The sequence below is a fragment of the Tursiops truncatus genome, chromosome 10, assembly GCF_011762595.2.
Source record: "Tursiops truncatus isolate mTurTru1 chromosome 10, mTurTru1.mat.Y, whole genome shotgun sequence".
Lineage (NCBI taxonomy): Eukaryota > Metazoa > Chordata > Mammalia > Artiodactyla > Delphinidae > Tursiops > Tursiops truncatus.
The window spans coordinates 33,289,321-33,296,886 of record NC_047043.1 but is presented as its reverse complement, the minus strand read 5'-3'; the positions used below and the strand labels follow the sequence as shown (position 1 = coordinate 33,296,886).

At 47.4% G+C, this 7,566-nt stretch overlaps 1 long non-coding RNA gene across 1 annotated transcript; it reads right to left on the bottom strand.

Annotated features, from left to right (window-relative positions):
* Positions 1-505: 505 nt before the first annotated feature.
* On the bottom strand, positions 506-5,535 carry LOC109552504 (uncharacterized). Its single transcript, XR_002179311.3, has 3 exons — positions 5,319-5,535; positions 1,877-1,978; positions 506-1,206 (listed from the first exon to the last, which is right to left on the bottom strand). It is a non-coding gene; the product is annotated as an uncharacterized lncRNA (long non-coding RNA).
* Positions 5,536-7,566: the final 2,031 nt, after the last annotated feature.

Genomic DNA, 7,566 nt, shown 5'->3' with positions numbered 1-7,566 from the left:
GGTACCACTCTCCAGGGATCTTTTTTGAGCCCATATCACTGAGTTGGGCCTGGGAATATGCATTTAACAGGCTCCTCTGGTGGTCCTGATATTTTTGTTCTGTGGAATATGATGCAGGGATTGCTGTATTTGGGGGGGGAAACAAGTAAGTGGCAGGACTGTGTTATAAGAAGCTTTAATGACATAGGACATGCTTGCTTCATCTTAACCCAGAGTCTTGAGAAATAGAGGGCATAGGATGGGGATATGGGGCAGGGGTTGGGCGAGTGATATCCATCCTCCCTTTGTAGTGAAAACTTTAGTATCTTGGGTACCAGTAGACCATGCTTGGTTGTAAACTGTGCTTGCAGGATTCAGAGCCAGGCATACAAAAGGGCTAAATAATTCCTGAGTGAAATTATCTACTGAATAGAATTGTCTACCTGGAGACCCAGATGGCTTTAGGGGCAGTCCTTTGTGAGACACAGCCCTGGACTGGGTGACATCTTGAGATTACCTCTCATCTCTTTTATGTCACAGATGCTAAGAGCAGCAGGATAGAGGGAGAGGTTGGAAAACAGATTGTCTCAAACACATCTGCCATTGATTAGAGCAGCACTTTTCAAACTGTGGATCATGACTCATTAGTAAGTCATGAAATCAATTTACCATCTTGACAAATAAGATAGAATTGAATACAATAGAAACTACCACTGTGCACTGTGTGTAATTAGAATGTTACCTATGGCTGCATAACAAACCTAACCCAAAACTTGGCGGGCTTGAAGCAACATTTATTTATTCATAATTCTGGAATTTAGGCAGGGCTCAGTGAAGACAGCTCTTCTCTGCTCCATGGGCACCAGTTGTTGTGGCTCAGCTGAGGCTGGAGGACCCACTTTCAAGATGCGTCATTTACATTGTTGGCAAGCTGAGGCTGGCTATTGGCTGGGAGCTCAGATTGGGTGTCAGCTAGGGCCTCAGTGCTCCCACCAGTGGCCTCTCCGTACTGCTAATTTGGGCAGCCACAGTACGATTTCTGGGTTCCAAGGGAGTACATCACAAGAGCAAAATTCCAAGAGGACAGGCCCCATTGTGCAAGAGCTTAGCAAGCCTCCCCTTGCATCACCCTTGCTAATGTCTTGCTAGTTGAAGCCAGTCACTGGGGGAGGGACATGAATACTGGTAAATGTGGCTCATGGGGGACCGTAAGGTAAGCATTAGTCCCTGAAAAAAAAAAGGTTTTTTCCAGTTATATATGTGTATAAGTAGTGAGTAACAATGGAAAATATATTCCTAATAGTTAATCACATTTTGAGAAACACAGTAGCAGAGAGCCTTGGGAAACGAGTAGAAGACAAACTTACTTTATGCCAATTGGTTTCTATTTTCAAGATACTTCTCTGTATATTTACCCCTATCTGTCCATTTTTCTAATACCTCCCCCCCGCTTTTTTTTTCTTCTTTGTTTCTTTCTCTTTTATTTCTCCTTCTCCCCTTATCTCTTTCCTTCCCAGCCTTAGTATCTCTGCCACTGAATCATATTTTTACACCTTATCTTTCACATTCAAACATCTTCACTTTAAAACACATGCGTACATAGCCTTCATATAAAATGGGGTCCCACGTAACCCATTTTCTGCACAGCATCACATACAAATGAGCACAGTTCAGCAGCCAAAAGTAATTTTACATTTGTGTCAGTTTTCCCTGCATCTCTTTAAGAATAGTAAGAGAGATCCAATTCAAATCCAGAGACAAACTCTGTGAAATCCCACTCTCTTTCTTCTCCCAGTTCCCACCCGGCAGCTGCTCTGGGGTCTCCCACTTGCCAAACCCACAAAACTTTCAACACTTAGCCCACAAGGCATTCCCCAACCACCTCCCCTCCACTTACTCCCTCTTCTGAATGTAACTCAGCTTCGCCTCTGGTTCCAACACTCTCTTCCAAGTACCTTGATTCTGTGTCACAAAGGATTGAAAACCTGGATTGAAAAAACTGAACACAGAGAGAGGAGTCAAGACAGAATCTGAAAGGACAAAAAAAATTCTCTTAAAAAGAGTTACAACTGCTTGAATAGTTATAAATTTCACCCCAGCTGCACACACAAAATATGTGTAACTGTGTCTTCTGAGTCCTGAATGGGGAGTCAGGAGAAATTGATTTTAGTTTTGGCTCTGCTGCTAATTAAATGCACAACCTTTGACAAATCATTCAGCTTCTCAGCCCCAAGCTTCCTGATCCACATGATAGGTAATAATACCAATTTCTGAGGGTTGTTGTGAGGTCTAGATGAGCATCTTTATGGAATGTGTCTGGAACACAGCGGGCAAGGAAAAACGTTAATTCCCCTTGTGATTCCTCCTCTGTAACATGGGGTGATGATATATGCCTTGCTCACCTCCCAGGGTCTCTCTAAGGATTAAAGCAGAAAATGCATGTGGAAGCCCTTTATAAACTACAAAGCACTGTGCTAATAATATATAGTATTTTTCGTACTTTATTGAACCCAGCAATCTCATCCCAGTCATATTTGTGCACGATGCCTTGTTCATTATAAGACTCATAAAGAGCTAACTTTTTTGTGTGCAACTATAATAAGAATGTGAGGAAGCTTCCCTTCTCCACTCCATTCCTCTCCCCAACCCAACGCAAGCTTTGCCGTCAAGAGAATCCTGACCCCAAGTTTGAAGAAGAGGATTTTGTGGCTGGGGGAGGGGCTCAGTGGTTCTCAAAATGTGGTTCCCGGACCAGCAGCATCAGCATCACCTAGAAAGTGTAAGATGCAAATGTTAGGCCCCATCTCAGACCTACAGACTCAGAAATTCAGAGCCCAGCGATTTATGTTTTAACAAGCCCTCCAGATGATTCTGACACACATTCAATTTTAAGCACAATAAAGTCAGAGTAATGGCAGCAGGGGGAATGTGAATCTCCCACGTAGACCTGATCATGGTTTTTGGCAGAGAAATCAGCCCTTGTGGTGCAAGATGGTCTACGTGTATTTAGACACTTGAGGACAAGAAAAAAATTCCAACTATAGCACAATACGAAGGATAGCCAGAAGGGTTTCCTTCCTGTCTGCCATGGACCAAGTGTTTGTGTCCCCCCACAACTCATATGTTGAAATCTTAACCCTAATGTGATGGTTTTAGGAGGTGAGGCCTTTGGGAGGTAATTAGGTCATGAGGGTGGAGCCCTACTGAATGGAATTTGTGCCCTCAGGAGAAGAGGCAAAAGAGCTTGCTTCTCTTCTCTCCGCTCTGCTCTCTGCCGTGTGAGGATACATTTAGAAGAGAACCATCTGAAACCAAGAAGAGAGTCCCCACTAGACACCAGATTTACTGGCACCTTGATCTTGAACCTTCCAGCCTCCAGTACCTGTTGTTTAAGCCACCCAGTCTACAGTGTATTTGTTACAGCAGCCCAAACCGACAGAGACACACTTTTTCTTTGGGGCTCAATGCTCTCCCCACTTTCCTTGGCTGGGGAGAAACCAACTGTTGCCTAAAAAATGTCAAGAAGTGAAGGAACAACTTTGATTCACAAATCAAGACAGTTGGTGAATATATGCCAGCCAGAAGTGAGGTCAGAAATAGGGTGAGGCATCTAGGGCACAAAATTTTAAAAGGCACTCACTTTGAGGTCACAGAAGTGCAGACTCATCAGAAAAGGGAACTTCTTCTTAGTAGGGTAGAGGCCCCTAAAACCTGGGAGGTTGACCCTGGGGAAGAGTGGTTGCATGAGGAAAGAAGGGGGTGTATTTATGGGGCACTCAGAAAACCTAGGGAATGTTCATCATGGGCTGTCCCAAAAGAATGGGCAGCAAGGCTCCCCCCGCATGGTGCAGGCAGATAAGTCCACTAGATCATGGGGCCAACACCCAGTTTCCCCTGTGTGTTTGCATTCATCATTGGATCCCCTGAGTAAAGAGCAGATGGTTCTTCTCTGAGTGTGTGTCTGTGGAGGTGTTTCATTTCAGCCCAGGCCATCATGGCAGCAGGCTCGGTTCCTGGGTCACGGATGGGCAATAGAGACACCTTCCTTGAGACAAAACAGTCCATACTGCTGTGACCCCCCCCAGAGTCATCACTCGGCTCTGAAACACTCAACTTCCCACCAACCCTACAACCACACCCTGTGGGTCAGAGGAGAAGGAGGATAGCACTCTTTACGCAATAATAATAATAGTGATGATAATAAAACAACTCTAAAGATTGCCACTTAAGTGCTTATTAAGTGCCCAGTTCTAACTGTATGTTCTAGGAATTTTACACATGTTATATTATAGTCATCCACCCAGTAGTATTACCACCTTCATGGGAGGAACCTGAGGCAGGTCACTGCATTGCTCAATCCAAGAGCGCCATGGGACAGGCTGCATAGTCTGTAGTTGTGCAGTGCCCAGCCTGGGGGCCCTGAGTGGTCTCCCTGAGGCTGAGACTCAGAGAGCTTAAGTGACTTGCCCAAGGTTACAGAGCCAGTAGGTGACAGAACACCAACTGCACCTGCTACAGAGCCGTGCAGAAGAGAGGCCATGCAACTCTTTGGGTGGGGTGGGGCTTGGGAAGGAAGGGAGAGGAGCCACCAGCTCTCTGAGGATGGGTGAGTCAGGAGGAGGAAGATAGAGCGGGTTTTGCAGTGGCTTTGTACAGAGAGGTAAGAAGAAGCAGGCAGCCTGCAGCTCTCAGGTGGAAGCTGGAGAGGGGACTGGAGGGTCCACCCTGGCCACTTCCACCCATAGCAGGCCGAAAATGGAGAGAGGGAAAGTAGGTTCACATCTTGGACCCTGAGAGGATGGGTTTCTCCATTCATTTTATAGACACGTGCGTGCACGTACGCGAATACACACACACACACACACACACACTGAGCTCTACTCACAGTGCCAAGTGTCAAAGGTTCAAAATATATGTAGCCCAACCCCTGCCTTTGAGGAGCTCATGGTCCAGAGGGTGATTACAATGTAGCGTGAATCGTGAATCGTGCTGGGAGAGGCTAACAGGTGCCTCAGGGCGGCACAGAGGAGAAGAGGAGGGAGGCCTGATGCTGCCCCACAAGGGACAGGAGGATGGAGAGGCTGGGAGGCAGCCAAGGCCCGGCTCATGAAAGGCCTTGTGTGCCAAACTGATGCTACAGAAATTGGGTTTTTGTCTTAAGAGCCATGGGGAACAAGGGAGGAGTTTCAAGCAGGACAGCGACATTACTGACTTTTTAGTAGTCAGGGTTTTCCACAGAAACAGAACCAATTACATATATATTATATATATATATATATATATATATATATATATATATATATATTTAGAACGTGACTCATTATAAGGAATTGACTCACATGATTACAGAAGTCCCACGATCTGCCGTCTGAAAGCTGGAGACCCAGGAAGGAAAGCCGGTGGTATAGTTTGAAGGCCTGAGAGCCAGGGAGCCCATGGTAGAGACTCCAGGCTGAGTCTGAAGCCCCGAGAACAAGGGCATGAAGGGCAGGAGAAGATGGATGTCCCAGCTCAGCAGTCAGCCAGAGACAATTCAACCTTCCTCCACCTTTTCGTTCTATTCAGGCCCCGGATGTATTTGTTGGACAGTGCCCACCCAGTGGGAAGAGTCATCTGCTTTACTCATTCCCCATTGCAAATGCTAATCTCTTCCAGAAACGCCCTCAGAGACACACCCAGAAATAACATTTCACCAGCCATCTGGACATCCCTTCCTTGGCCCTGTCAAGTTGACGCGTAAAATTAACCATCCCAGAGTATTATTTGGAAACGCCATTCCGGCTGCTGTGTGGATGACGGATTAGGGGTGGATGGCCAGTAAGGGCTCGGCAGTTATCACTCAGCCAGTTCAGCCAGAACAAGGGGAGAGGAGGCCAGACCCACCTCGTCCCCAGACATGCCCTACTATAATGGGGAGACACTTCCTGTCCTAAACAAACTACTTCACTCTCAGTTCAGCCCCTCAACTGGCAAGTTCAGCCTCCATTCAGACCCCCAGGCAGCCCCCGCGACTGTGTCCAAGAGAAAGGGGTGCACATGGGAGGGTAGGACATGGACTTGGGATGGACACAGGTGGCACAGCTGCCCCGGTGTCAGAGTCACAGAAAGAGGGGCCACCCAGCGGAGGAGGCAGGTGAGGGGCACAGACCCCCGGCTGTGGGAAGAGGGGTCAGGACACCTGAAATGGCTGGAGGCCACAGGTCTGGGAGAAGGCTGGGGGATTGCGGTTGCATTTTGCTTTCTTGCTGCCATTGTTACATTGACTCCCACTCCCGGGTCCTTACTCATTAGGTTAGTGGGTCCTTACACACACACACACACACACACACACACACACGTGCGTGCACGCGCCTTCCTGGGGCACAAAGAAAGCTATTATAGGCACTTAAAACTTCAACTCCAGGGTTAGAGCAAAGTAGATAGAGGCCAGTGGGCACAGACTTCAGGGGTGCCTATTGGATTGTAGGAATCCCAGCTTCTGTCCGTTCCAACAGATGATCAGGGCAAATACAGCTCTGACCCTGGCCACATTTTCTTCCCAGTAAGTGATCCCTCAGCTGAGAAAGCCAGAAGCTCCATCCTTTCATGGCTGACAAAGGCTGGGGATGTCCCAGGTCTTAGAACAGCTTCTCAGAGGGACCTCTTCATGATGCCAGAGATCAAGGGCAGGAACAGGACCTTGGAAATCACTCAGTGTGGCTTCTCCCTGATACTGAGGACCAGAGAAGTTGAATGGCTCCCTCACAATCACATCCTATCGTACGTGTATTTATCCTTCCACAAACACCTACCACCTGCCAAGCTTTGTCGTGATGGTGGAGATATAACAGTGAACAAGAACGGTCCCTGCTCTCAAGGAGCTTCAGTTCTAGTTAGTTATAACCAAGTAAAGTACATGGATGCCAGGTGGCAATAAGTGTCAGAGAGAAAAACAAAGCAGGAGAGAGGGATAGAGAGTGCTTTGGAGGCGAGGACAACTTTAAGCAGGAAAACATTTGAGTAGAGACCTGAAGGAGGTGAGGGAGCCTCTTCTGGGGGAAGAATGTTCCAGGCAAAGGGGACCACGAGTGCAAAGTCCTTAAGGCAGGGGCACGGCTGAATGTTTGAAGAGAAGCAAGGAGGACAGTATAACTAGAATAGAGCTAATCGGGAAGGGAACAGGAGTAGTTGAAGTCAGAGGTACAGAGAGGTTTAGGGGCAGTTCTGACGGGGCCTGGAGGCCATCGTAAGGCCATTGTAAGGACGTGGCCTTTACTCGAGTGGGATGGGAGCCACTGGAGGGCTCCAGGCAGGGAAAGATCTGCTCTGACTTGGGTTTTCATTGGCTGCTGTGTTGTGAGTAGACAGAAGGGTAGCAAGGGTGAGACTGGGGGACCAGTGTAAGAGATTTTGCTACTGCACAAAATCTAGGCCACAAAGAAAGATGGCTCAGAAGAGAGATGCAGCAGTGGAGGTGGGAGATGTAATCAGACAGAGAATGGAGGGTTAAGGCAATAGTATCTACTGAAAGATGGGATGGGCGTGTGAGAGGAAGAGGGGAATCAAAATGACCCTAAGGGTTTTGTCTCAAGCTACTAGAAGAAGGAG